Raw genomic sequence first — 13,934 nt, 5'->3', positions numbered from 1 at the left:
GAATGGAAGACAGCACCTCTGCTCTCTAGGAGTGCAGCTTTATAGCGCAGAAAGTTGCAAACAGGCGGAGGGGGGGTGTCTTGAGAACTTACAGATAACAGGATTTTTTAACAAGCATAACACGAAGGCAAGTAGTAAGTTAATGGTCCAGCACTTAGGGAGTAAATTTAGATCCCAATATCAGAATTTATGAGGCACCACTAGAGTTTCAGAGAGGGTCATTATCTGGCCAGGGAAAGCCAGAGTTTATGAGGCACCACTAAAGTTTCAGAGAGGGTTGCTATCTGGTCAGGGAAAGCCAGGCATGGGTGACTTCAAGGCACGGGCAGGCATTCCAAGCAAGTTTAGAAATCTCAGTAATTTATAGTAAAGCTCAAATTAATTTTTCATGCCTTTGTGATGAGATGGCTCCCAATCTTTAGAGGGAATTAGGCTGGGTTTATCACTTGCCAGTAAACCTAGATAAAATTTCATAGTATAAACTTTTACATAATACTTAGACAATAATTAGATACAGTTCTCAGATGTATACTTATATCTAATTGCATATATTTAGGATGTAAACTATATTGTTATAACCTAAAATAATTGTTCATCTAACCAGTTGTAAAATAATCATTAAAAAGACTTTAAAACAGGCACAACCCCTAATTCATTTAAGACTTAGTTTCCTCATGTAATAAAACCTAAGAAATACAAGAAAATTATCTTGATAAATAAGAGCAGATCAATGTTTCAGACTTTGCTTCATAAAAAAATTCACATTAAAAGCTGAGGACAGGTTTGAGTCATTGCCCTGGCCTGAAATGGACCTGCGTTCTGCTTCAACCATTCTGCAGTCCGGGTTCCGCCTCCTTTCCGCCCTGCTGCCCACCGGCAGTATGGCCCATAAGCAGATCTACTACTCAGACAAGTACTTCGACGAGCACTATGAGTACCAGCATGTCATGTTACCCAGAGAACTTTCCAAACAAGTACCTAAAACTCATCTAATGTCTGAAGAGGAGTGGAGGAGACTTGGTGTCCAACAGAGTCTAGGCTGGGTTCATTACATGACTTATGAGCCAGAACCCCATATTTTTCTCTTTAGACAGACGACCTCTTCCAAAAGAGCAACAAAAATGAAGTCTATCTGGGATCATCAATTAAATCTTTCACAAATTTAATGTATATGTGTATATAAGGTAGTATTCAGTGAGTACTTGAAAAATGTACAAATATTCATCCATACCTGTCCATGAGCTGTATTCTTCACAGCAACAGAGCTCAGTTAAATGCACTGCAAGTAGCTTCTTATAAGGTGGTTAAGATAAAATTTCTTCTAATCAGTTTTTTCTCTTAATATAGGTGCCTGTTTGACATTACCTATTACTTTTGTTAAATAAAGTTTGTATGTTGCATGTTGCACTTACCACAGTAAAAAAAAAAAAAAAAAAAAAAAAAAAACTCAGTTGGTAGAGTGCTTGCTTTACATGCACAAGGCCCTGGGTTCAATCCCCAGCAACACTAAAAAGAAAAAAATTTGCCAGGCTTGGTGGCGCATGTCTGTAATCACAGCAGATTGGGAGGCTGAGACAGGAGAATCGAGAGTTCAAAGCCGGCCTCAGCAACTCCAAGACACTAGCAACTCAGTGAGACCCTGTCTTTAAATAAAATACAAAGTAGGGCTGGGGATGTGGCTCAGTGGTCAATCCTGCTACCATGAAAAAAAAAGTTCATATTAGTTTGAACTTTGTAAAAGTTTATATTAAAGTTCAAATAACTTTGACTGACAGTGCTAATTATAGCCAATTTAATCACAGACACAAACTTTTTGAGATTTTCCTTCCACAAACCTTTTGCAACTTACTTAGAGATTCACAACTTATTTCCTTCATCAAGAATTTTAGCACAAGTATATTACTTTACCAGACAAAATACATTCTCATCCAGAAATATTTCTTTTATCTTCTAATTTTCTGTACTAACATATATTTCCATACCTGTAACTTTCTTTCATCTTCTCTAGTTTCAGACCCTTTCTTAAATTCATAATCTGAAACAGAACTTATGAATGTTCTGCAGTCTGGCTGGGCACAAAATAACCGAGCCACCAGGAGGCACTTGTGGGTTCAAAATAGGAACCCTTTATTATCTGAACTCCACCCATGCGGCCCTTCCAGGAAAAACCACCAACCAGAAATCCCTCCTCTGGCACTTCCCCAACCAACTTGAACTCTCCAGGAATGCCCGCGAGAACTCCAAAGTAGCGGGCGAGGCGAACTGCAGGGGTCTAATATACAATTGAATACACAGCTTGACATAACCATCATCATCTCAGTGGCTCGCATCACCTCTCAACCACTCTGTTCTGGCAAAAATGCCATGCCTCATTCCAACTCGGCTGTGGCTCTCAACATGAATGTTATCTGTACATTTAATTTATACAAAAAATTTTATCCAGGAGAGGGTTGAACAATCCAACATATATCAAAAAAAAATCATATATTATTTTTTTCCTCCCAGGTTGCATTCAAGGGGTTGGAGCACAGGGTATTTTTGAGTCTGACCTGTCTCTGTTATCATTATCACAATGCCATCAACTTTAAGTGAGTCCCCAACTATCAATTGTACCCACAGCCTCTTTTGGGGCTTTTTTCTTATACTAGGCCTGTTGATATGCAATTAAGGAGGTCATTTTCTTCTTTTTCTTTAGGCTTCCTTGAAGATCCCTTTGCACAGCCTGCCTACAAAACACAGGTTAGCCTTAATTTATTTTTTTTCTTCTGGGTGCAGGTATTTATTTTGCCAATCTCCCCAGGCATTTAGGTTGATGGGATGCTGTTGAATCACCATGCAAAAAAAAAAAAAAAAGACCACTGACTCCAATTTTAAATCAAATTAAAGCAAGCTTGTATTGTGTTCACAAAAACTGGCCAGTGACTGTCTCTCCCAAACCCAGAGTAGAGATCAGCCCAGCTCTCAGGGAAAAAAAGTTTTATATAGCACAAGAAGTTTCAAAAAAGGGGATGTCTTGGGAACTTACAGCTAACAGGGTCCTGGCAAACAGAATACAAGGGCATATAGTAGATTAATGATCTACATGGCATGATATTTCAAGGTAGGGAATAAATTTAGATCCCAACATCAGAATTTATGAGGTGCCACTAAGCTTTTAGAGGGGGTTGTAATCTGGTCAAGGAGAACCAGGCATGGATGAGTTCAGAGCATGGGAAGGAATTCCAAACAAGTTTAAAAATCTCAGTAATTTATAGTAAAACAGAAATTAACTTTTCATGACTTTGTGATAAGATGGCTCCCAATCTTAAAATGGAATTAGGCTAGGTTCATCAATACTATGATAGCAAGACTTGCTTTGCCCCAGTGAGGGGTATCCCCTGGCCAAATGGGGTATCCTGTCAGATCTTAAAAGGGGAGACTGTTCCTGCTACCAGGTCATAAACTGACAGTGCTGGAACCTACTGCTACATCCTTTGTGGCCAGCAGGCTCCACCCATGGACAAAATGGACTGGAAGGCAGGGCAGAGGTCAGGTTCTCTTTGACATTTTTTTAAAGCCCAAGCAACTTTTTTGGAATCCTCCCCCCCCCCAGGTTCCCCCCCCCCCTCAGTTTAGGGCGGGTGTCCTTGACCACAGTGAGATAATCTGTGGCTGCCTGGGGCCAGACTGAGAAATGGTGCTGGGACTGCCTGCACTGGTTTAAAAGATTAAAATATTTTTTAACCCTTTCTTTGGTCCTGTTATCCTCATACACCAGAAGCAGTGCCTTTTGGCACCTTCAACTTAGTTCCTGACTCTTCAGACCCTGCATAAATGCCTGTACATCCAGAATCTTCTTCAAATACTTTACCCCTACAGACCATCTTCAACTTCAAAATTGTATAATAATCCCAAAAAAAATTCAAAGGCCAAACTGTATTACAGTAAACCATTTCTGTCTTAGACAAGCTTCTACCTATGTGTGGCTCATGCAGCCAAATTCTCTCTGCTCAAGAGATTACTGGTTAAGATCAATGTAGCATGGACCAAGAGCCAGTAACAGATACAAAAATCAGACAAGCCTCTCTTATATCTACACTTATAGGACCACTGTTACAATGCACTCCTCAGGAATGACAGGCAAGGATACAGTGGAGTACCACCCTACACCTATAACTGCGATCTACTTTATGCTTTGACTATAGACCTTGCTGCTCTGCTACTGCAACTCATTTTTAAACAGATGTGTTTCTTTCTCTTCTTCTCTCCTAGCTCCTCCCTAATTTCTCCCTGTCTCTAATCTCAGGGGAAAACAGGATTACAGAGTTATCTGTCCTTGAGAACTCACCCACCAGAGGAACAAAATAATCTGGACTTTGGGGATGGCACCAGAAGATCTCAGAGAGGACTATCTCCCAAATTAACAAGTGAATTACAATTTCAACAGAGAACACATGGAGTGTAGTCTTTGAATCCCTGTTTAAAAGCCCATTTCTGCTGATGGGCAGAATCACAGTCTCTCTGGGACAGGAGTCCCCTGTGTTTCTCCTTTGTGAGCAAAGCAATAAAACTTTTTTTTCCTTTTTTTCCTCAAAACCATGTCCTCATTATTGGATTGGCATCAGGGACAAGGACAGGGCTTTCAGCAATGCACTTACAAGCAAGGGGGAATGTATGGAACAGGCTTCCTCCTTATAAATTGTTTATCTCAAGATTTTTGTCACAATAACCGAAAGCTAATGCAATACTCTTCAACATACGGGTAGGTAGACTATTGTCAAGATTTTTTTTTTAATGTTATTTAGAGACAGGGTCTTGCTAAATTGCTGATGCTGACTTTTGTTTTGTTTTGTTTTGTTTTCCACTGTGCAACCCACTTCATTGCCAGCAGCCTACAGGCAGAGACCAGGCAATGGTTCAGGGCCACAGTTGCTCTAGCGTGGGACACTATGAGAGACCCAGGGGGATGGGCCTGCCATAAATCCAAACCCATGCATCTGATGCTGTCTTTGAACTAGCAATCCTGCCTCAGCCTCCCAAGCAATTGGAATTACAGGTCTGAGCAACAATGCTAGCTATGAAGTCTTGACATGACCTTGCCTTGCCAATAAGATAACTGGACACATTTGTGTCTTTTCATGTTAGAATTTATTGAGTAACAATCAATTTGTAAGGTACATAACTTTCATTGGCTTTGATTCACTGAGATACTCATGCTTCATTTGGTAGCAGGACTGTGGCAATCGCAAATTCTTTTATTCCATCCCAATCTCAATTATTAATATCTATAACACTCAAGTCACACATCATACTTCACACATGACATATTTAAGTTACAGAAAGGCTAAGAAAAGCCCAAGGTTGCCACAGAGTTTCAAGAAGCCAAGCCAGGAGCAAAGACAGAACAGATACAAATACAAAAAGTCTTTGTAGGTGGTCAGATAAGATTAAGAAGCAGTTTAAGAACTTGTTCAAGGTGCAGAGCTGTTCAGGTCACATAACTTGTTCAAGGACAGATCCAAATGGCAAGTAGTTTCATAGTGGGCCAGTCAAGCGGAGATCAAGCTGAGCTGAAGTCTCTGGGACAGTCAGGAATGTGTCACCTGTTGACCTCAGAATGTGTTGACTGCAGAGTCGGATGAAAAGGCCAGTGTGTGCCACCATTCAACCATCTTAGGTGCTTTATGTGATTATGGTGAGGGAGTTGCATCATTGGAGATCTGGTGTGATCGAGAAACTCATGGGCCTGGTTTTCCTAATATGGGTTTTGTTGATTCTTGGATTTGGGTCTTTTTGAAGTACTAGGATTGAATGCAGAGGTTCTCTAATACCAAGCTACATCTCCACCCCATTGTATTTTTTATTTTGTCACAGTGTCTCTCTAAGTCACTGAGGCTGACCTTGAACTTGTGATCCTTCTTAGCATCCAGAGTCCCTGGGATTATAGGTGTCCTCCACCACACATGGCCACAGGTTGACATTTTTTATTAGCATAATTCATTTATCAATTTGTGCTTTATGATTGTGCAGCTAGGAATTATTCTTTTTTTTTCTTTTTTTTTTTTTTTTTTTTAAGTATTTATTGTTTAGTTGGGTGCAGTGGCACATGCCTGTAATCCCAGCAGCTCAGGAGCCTGAGGCAGAAGGATTGCAAGTTCAAAGCCAGCCTCAGCAATTTAGCAAGGTGCTAAGCAACTCAGTGAGACCCTGTCTCTAATAAAATACAAAATAGGGCTAGGGATGTGGCTCAGTGGTTGAGTGTCCCTGGGTTTAATTCCTGGTACTCAAAAACAAAAATTTTAAAAAAATGTATTTTTTTTTTAGTTGTAGTTGGACACAATACCTTTATTTCGTTTATTTTTATATGGTGCTGAGAATCAAACCCAGGGCCTCACATGGGCTAGGCGAGTGCTTTACCACTGAGCCACAACCCCAGCCCTAGGAGTTATTCTTTTTGATAAGTTCTATATGTCTAACTAGCTGTTATCTACTTGCCTAGACAAGTTACCAAGTCATTCTGCCTTAGCACTTGCACTCAAAATGCAGTAACTTATGTCAAACTGCTGCTTTATAAAATGGAGTAATTCAGGGAAATGAACAAACTAAAAACTGTTGTTTGGGGGCTGGGGATGTGACTCAACCCTGGCATGCGTTTGGCCCGGGTTCAATCCTCAGCACCACATACAAACAAAGATGTTGGGTCTGCCGAAAACTAAAAAAAAAAAAAAAAAAAAATTAAAAACTGTTGTTTTGCACAAGATATAATAACTCAGAGCAGAGCACAGTCTGCTCTCCACAATAATTGCCAAAGTAACAATTCATGTATTTCTATTTTTTTTTTTAAAGAAAGAGGAGAAGGAGAGAGAGAGAGAGAGGAAATTTTTTTAATATTTATTTTTTTAGTTCTCGGCAGACACAACATCTTTGTTGGTATGTGGTGCTGAGATTGAACCCGAGATCGAACCCGGGCCGCACGCATGCCAGGCGAGCGCGCTACCTCTTGAGCCACATCCCCAGCCCCAATTCATGTATTTCTAAATAGAAACTACAAGTCCAGGTAGTTTCAGAATTTTATACACAGTGTGTAAAGGGAGGGGCTCAGAAGTTCACAGTCTACACAAGGTCACATAAAAGCAGCTTTTTCTTTCACTGTTATCAGCAAGTTAACCCTTCAAGGACAACAGGGGAGAGCTTCTTCTCCCCTTTCTTTCCTCTCCCTGCCAGCTGTTACCATGGAGCCCAATTGGTAACTTTTTTTATCTTAGAAATGTAGATAACTCTGTGAAGCTCTAGCTCAAATGATATTCATACTTTTTTTTTGACCTAGAAAAAATATTAGAAAAGGATCTATCAAATGAAACAAAGTGAATAGGCTTGGGGAGTGGCTTAGTGGTAGAGTGCTTGCCTAGCATGCATGAAGCCCTGTGTTCCATCCTAGCACTGTAAAAACTAATTTTTTTAAAGACAAAATAAGAAACAAAGTGAATGTAGGGAAAAAAAGAAAGTTAGTGTGGGGGCTGGGGATGTGGCTCAAGCGGTAGCGCGCTCGCCTGGCATGCGTGTGTCCCGGTTCGATCCTCAGCACCACATACAAACAAAGATGTTGTGTCTGCCGAGAACTAAAAAATAAATATTAAAAAAAAAATCTCTCTCTCTCTCTTTAAAAAAAAAAAAGAAAAGAAAAGAAAGTTAGTGTGGAAAAGGAGACATAACAAAGTAAAGTCAATGGGAGGAGCTGCTCTGTTCCCTGCCCAAATTGCACAGGAGAATTTTTTGAGCCTGAGACTTTGAGACCAGCCTGAAAAACATAGTGAGACCCTGTATCAAAAATAAATAAAAAACAAAAGAGGGGACATGGGGGTAGAAATAATAGTAGAATGAATCAGTCATTATTACCCTATATGCATATGTGACTACAAGACCTGTGTAATGTAACGCTACCTCATGTACAACCAGAAGAATGAGAAGTTATACTCCATTTATGTATGATGTGTCAAAATGCATTCTACCATCATGTAAAGCTAATTAGAAAAAAAATTAATTAAAAAAAGAAAAAAGAAAAAGAAAGAGTCAGGCACAGTTGCCCACACCTATAATCCCAGTGGCTGGGAAGACTGAGGCAGGAGGATCATGAGTTCAAAGACAGCCTCAGCAATTTAGTGAGGTCCTGAACAACTTAGTGAGTCCCTGTCTCTTTTTTGTAAAAAGGGCTGGGGATGTGGCTTAGTGGTTCAGCTCCCCTGGGTTCAATCTCTGATTAAAAAAAAAAAAATCCTGGAGTTGTCTAATTTAATAAATGTACTTTGTGTGTGTGTGTGTGTGTGTGATTCTGTATGAAGGATTTAAACTCTGCTTTTGCCTACAAATGATGGGCGGCTAAAAACAGGAATAAAGATGCGGCCTATCTGCCTGCATTTTGCACCTTCCTCCTTTGCTCTGAGTCACCTTGGGTGCCAGGAATGAAGTCTGATCTGATAAACTTTTTTTTTTTTTTTTTTTGGTGCTGGGGATTGAACTCATGGGCATGCAAGACAAGCACTTACCAGCTATATCCCCAGCCCTGATCTGATAATCTTGTGAGGAACTAAAGCTACCCTCTATGCAACAGCAAATTTCTTACCAAAGACCTTGTCTACCTGACCAAACCTGAGATAATGAAGGCCAGACCACACCTGATCAAGATCACCTGCTTTGGTAGCTGTGAAAAACCTCCAGCTACACAACCCCCAACCCTTCCCCTCATTCCCCTTCCTATAAAGCCTCAAAGTCATTGTCAGTTCCTCAAAGACAGGGCTAAGGACATGGGTCTTTGCTTTCCTAGCGTTGCTATACTGTAGGATCACATAGTGAGACCCTACTGAAAAAAAAAAAAAAATTACTTGAGTTGTCTAATTTAATTACTCCTCACATACAACAGTAAATTCTCCCTGTTAGGGCATATCAGGTGTTGTAGGGGACAGATGACTCAGGGCACTGAAGATAGCAGGAAACAGTTTTATTTGGCTGCAGCCAGGTCCAGAGGGTAGTTTTCACTGTAAGCAATTAATCCCCTTGACCCTAAGTCCAGGTAGTTTCAGAATTTTATACCCAGCGTGTAAAAGGAGGGGCTCAGAAGTTCACAGTCTGCAGAAGGTCACATAAAAGCAGCTTTTTTTTTTTTTTTCCACTGTTCTGAGCAAGTTAACCCTTCTCTTCCCTTTTCTTCCCCTGCCAGCTGTTACCATGGAGCCCAATTGGTAACTTTTCTTATCTTAGAAATGTAGATAACTCTGTGAAGCTCTAGCTCAAGCCAGAGGCCTTGTTAAAGGATCTTATTATTGTTTTAATCACATTTTGCATTTGCAAACACACTTTTACAAACTACTACACTGGATAAGTGTTTGTGAAAAACTAGAGAAAGGGGCATTCAGCCTCAGGAGTGCTGATCTCTTTCAGGCCAGTGGCCAAGTAAAATAGAGCAACAGGAAAATAGAAAGTTTAACTACCTTGAACTGTTTTGTAGAGTCCCTTGCTGATAGTCCTAAAATCAATTATGGTGAAGATTTCTAGAGAAGCTTGATTAAGATTTTCTGTAGAGGAGGGGGTTGCCACTACACAGGCTTTGACCTTCTTTTTCTTTGTCACTTGGGGCTCTTTTGCGTCAATTTGGGTTATTTTGAACCAATTTGAATTTCTGTCATGTGTCTTACAGGAAAGTTTCAATTTTGTAATTTTGGGAGACAAGGGAGATAAGGTACACAGAGATAACAGGTTGGTTGAGGAGATCTCTGTGTGATTTGCACAAAAATGGAAAGCACTGTGACAGTGCCCACTAGAGACAATTTTGACTGTCTCTTATAGGTATAAAGCCATAACTAAGAAAAAAAATGATTTACTATTATAGTACATCTTGGCCTAAGTACCTTGAAAATGCACTCTCCTTTAATGTAATTGTCATGTGTTCTTTGTCTGTTGGTCTGGCTGTTAGTCTGAGTTTATGATGACTGCCTTGATAAAGGCAAAAAACAAATCTGATGGCTGGCAGTGACAGTCACTACTGGAAATTTATTGTTTGGTTGATAGTTCTTGATTTATTCTTAGCTGATTAATTTGGGTACCCTGTGTTTCCAAACCCTTCTCAGAACAGCGTTTGTTAGCATTTGGTCTTTTTCTCCTGCCACTCTATGTAAATTTGTCTTTTTGCTTTTTGTCTCTTTCTCTGGATTATTGCAACCTTACCAGTTTGAGTCTAAAACACAAGTCCACCAGTTAGCTCCAAAGTTCACAATTTTGGGAGAACAGGCATCTCCACTAAAATAGGAAACACATTCAAGGAATGAGAAAATGTCTGGAGAAAAACCCCATCTGGCTCTGCAGTTTTCATATTTGATGATTGTGGTGACTGGACTTGCAAGTACTTTAAAATTGGGAAACATTTAATATTCCTAAATTGGTTTTCTTTTTTTTTTTCAAAATATTTATTTCTTAGTTTTTGGCGGACACATCTTTGTTTGTATGTGGTGCTGAGGATCGAACCTGGGCCGCAGGCATGCCAGGCGAGCGTGCTACCGCTTGAGCCACATCCCCAGCCCTAAATTGGTTTTCTTGTAGGCTGATCTAGACTCCTTAGGCAGTAAAACAAAAGTACAAAATATATACAATTTTCTGACCAGCTCCATCTAAATTCTGATGCAATGGAAAATGTTTTAAAATTTAAATCAAGCTTTTTCTAAAATGACAGAAAACTGGGATAAAATAAAGCAGAAAGAAAAAGCTTTGGAAAACTCAAAGGAGGCTTTCCCAGGTTGGGAGTGAAAGACCCCAGCCCCATAACCTAAGGCCCGATTATAAAAAGTAGAAAGTATGCAGTAAACAGGTGAGCTCACCACATGACCTGTTAGAAAGGGCACCCTGCCCACATCACAGGACATGCTTGAGCAAACTGGGATCATAAGCGGGAACAGGGAGGAAACACAATGTAAACCTGTGAGATTGATGAGTTTTTCGGGAACCTATAGTGAAAAATAAGTTTATCATAGTGAAAAACAAGTTTACCCTTTAAGTGACGTGTATGCTGGATTCAAAAACACCTGTTATTGTGCTAGGTGGAAAACAACTCCTTTTTCCCTATAAAAGATCTGTACCCCAAAGCCCGGTGTGCCAGTTCACCAAAGCTTCGGCTGAGGTTTTGCTGTGCACCCGCAGGCGCCTGTGTATTAATAAACTTGCCTCTTGCTTTTGCAGCCAGTGTGACGCTAGTTCTTTTGGATGGGGGATTTGAGGGTCCGGGGGTCTTTCAGGGAGGGCATAGGAACTGCTCTTTGCCCTCATCACTGAAGGGATATATCTGATTAGAAGGACTTATCAATGAGCTAGTACTCCAAAATATGATTTTTCTAGCCCCTTACAAAAGAAATCCCCACTTGTAAGAGTAACTCCCTCTATTAATTAGTTCTTCTTTCTTTTCTTTTTTTTTTTCTTTTCTTTTTTTGTACTGGAAATTGAACTAAAGAATACTCTACCACTGAGCTCCATTCTCTAGCTCGTGTGTGTGTGTGTGTGTGTGTGTGTGTGTGTGTGTGTGTGTGTCTCCCTCCCTCCCTCCCTTTCTCCCTCTCTCTTCCTCCCTCCCTCTTTCTCCCTCCCTCCCTATCTCCCTCCCTCCCTCTCTCCCCTTCCCTCTCTCTCCCTCTCTCCCTCCCTCTCTCTCACTCCCTCCCTTTCCCTCCCTCTCTCTCTCTCCCTCCCTCTCACTCCCTCCCTCTCACTCCCTCCCTCTCTCTCCCTCTCTCTCTCCCTCTATCTCCCTCTCTTTCTCCCTCTGTCTCCCTCTCTCTCCCTCTCTCTCCCTCTCTCTCTCCCTCTATCTCCCTCTCTCCCTTTCCCTCTCTCTTCGTCTCTCTCTCCCTCCCTCTCTCTCCCTCCCTCCCTCTCTCCCCTTCCCTCTCTCTCCCTCTCTCTCCCTCTCTCTCTCTCTCTCCCTCCCTCTCTCTCCCTCCCTCCCTCTCACTCCCTTCCTCTCTCTCTCTCTCTCCCTCGCTCTCCCTCTCTCCCCTTCTGTTTGGAAACAGGGTCTTGCTAAATTGCCAAGGCTGACCTAGAACATATGAGTTTCTTTCCTCAGCCTCCTTAGTTTCTAGGATTCGAGGTATGCTGCACCTGGCTTTGATTAGCTTTTAAAATAGGAAAAGATATTAACTTAAACCTCCATAACAAGCCTCACCTTTAAAACTTCTGCTTTTAATGGGTCTTTGCCTTCACCTTTCTCAATGATATTTAGACTAAGTTCTACGTCTGAAGTATGCAAATTTTATACTTTGTTAAAGTATAGATTTATGGTTAAGGATTTCTTAGGACTGTAACAATCATTCTGAGGTTGGGAGGAAGAGATAAGGCTAGGCAGATAGGGAAATGGACCCCTAGGCAACTTCCTGGGCAGCAGAGCACAAACAGCAGCTGCAGGGTTTTGCTGAGAACTTGCAAAAGGTTATTTTTAAATCTGGGCATAGGTGACCTGGGGTCCACCGCCTCTCCAAAGAAGGAAAATGCCTGACCAATAGATATTTTGATTGGACTACAGCTGCAAGGATGCCTTGTGGACACTGAGTACCTGACCCAGGATTGGGCCTGGGGCTGACTTCCTTAAATCTATAGATCCTTATAAACCTTAGACAGTGGGGTGTGGTCACACAGACTTATAATCCAATCCCAACAATGAGGAGGCTGAGGCACGAGAGTCATGAGTTCAAATCCAGCCTCAGCAACTAAGCAAGGTTCTAAAGAACTTAGTGAGACCCTGACTCAAAATAAAAAAATAAAGACCTAGGGATGTAGCTCAGTGGTAAAGTGTCTCTGTGTTCAATTCCCTAGTACCAAATAAATAAATAAATAAATAAAAATAAACCTTAGACAATAGCCATTCGCTGGCAAACCTCTCTAATCCCCTCACAACCAATGGAAGCTTTGCTTCACTTTGCTTTAATAAATTATTATTATTTTTATTTTAGCACTTAGAATTGAACCCAGGGACACTCAACCACTGAGCCACATCCCCAGCCCTTTTTTCATATTTTATTTAGAGACAGGGTCTCAGTAAGTTGCTCAGGGCCTCACTAAGTTGATGAGGTTGGCTTTGAACTCAAGATTCTCCTGCCTCAACCTCCTGAGCCGCAGGGATTATAGGCATGTACCACTGCACCCAGTTGCTCTAATAAACTCCTAGATTTTGCTTTCACCTGCTACTGTCTGTGAACCTAATTCTTTGAATTTATGAGGCAAAAATTCACTCAATCCTCATTCTGTGTTACAGTATCAAAAGACTAGTTTTAAAAATTGGCAAATGATAAATCTAATAAAAGTAATAAAATCTTTGTTTTCTATTTTTATATATGATACACGTGTGTATCATATATATGTATAAATAAATATATATATGTGTATGTGTGTGTGTGTGTGTGTTATGTTGACAAAAATTCACCCAATATATGTGTGTTGTGTTGACATGATAACAAATTGGTTTATAAATAAATGAGAACACATAAAGTTTAAAAGGGCATAAAGCTGGGTGTGGTGGCATACACCTGTAATTTCAGCAACTTGGGAAGCTGAGGCAGAAGAATCCAAAGGTCAAGGCCAACCTGGGCAACATAGAGAGAGACATTGTATCAGAGGACTGCAAGTTGAAGGCTAGCCTCAACAATTTAGTGAGGCCCTAGGCAACTTAGTGAGATCCTGTCTTAAAAAAAGGGGGGGTTTGGGGATGTAGCTCAGGGGATACTGGTTCAATTCCCAGTTCTTATAAAAAAAATTTTAAATAAATAGGACATAAATCCAAATGTCTTAGCTCATGTGACTTAAATCTTTGACAAATAAGTTACTTTAAATTTATTGCTAAGAGAAAAGTAAAAATATCTTTTAAATTATTAACACATGCCTTCTACTTCCCAGCTGCCATGAGCTGAGCAGCTTTCCTCGAC

At 40.6% G+C, this 13,934-nt stretch overlaps 1 pseudogene across 1 annotated transcript; it reads left to right on the top strand.

Moving 5' to 3' along the window:
• The first annotated feature begins 881 nt into the window (after positions 1-881).
• On the top strand, positions 882-1,125 carry LOC308658616 (cyclin-dependent kinases regulatory subunit 2-like; annotated as a pseudogene). Its single transcript has one exon. The product of its transcript is annotated as a cyclin-dependent kinases regulatory subunit 2-like (transcript).
• Positions 1,126-13,934: the final 12,809 nt, after the last annotated feature.

This window comes from Spermophilus citellus, assembly GCF_964194105.1.
Source record: "Spermophilus citellus genome assembly, chromosome: 10".
NCBI classification, from domain to species: domain Eukaryota; kingdom Metazoa; phylum Chordata; class Mammalia; order Rodentia; family Sciuridae; genus Spermophilus; species Spermophilus citellus.
This window is presented reverse-complemented; position numbering and strand designations above follow the sequence as displayed.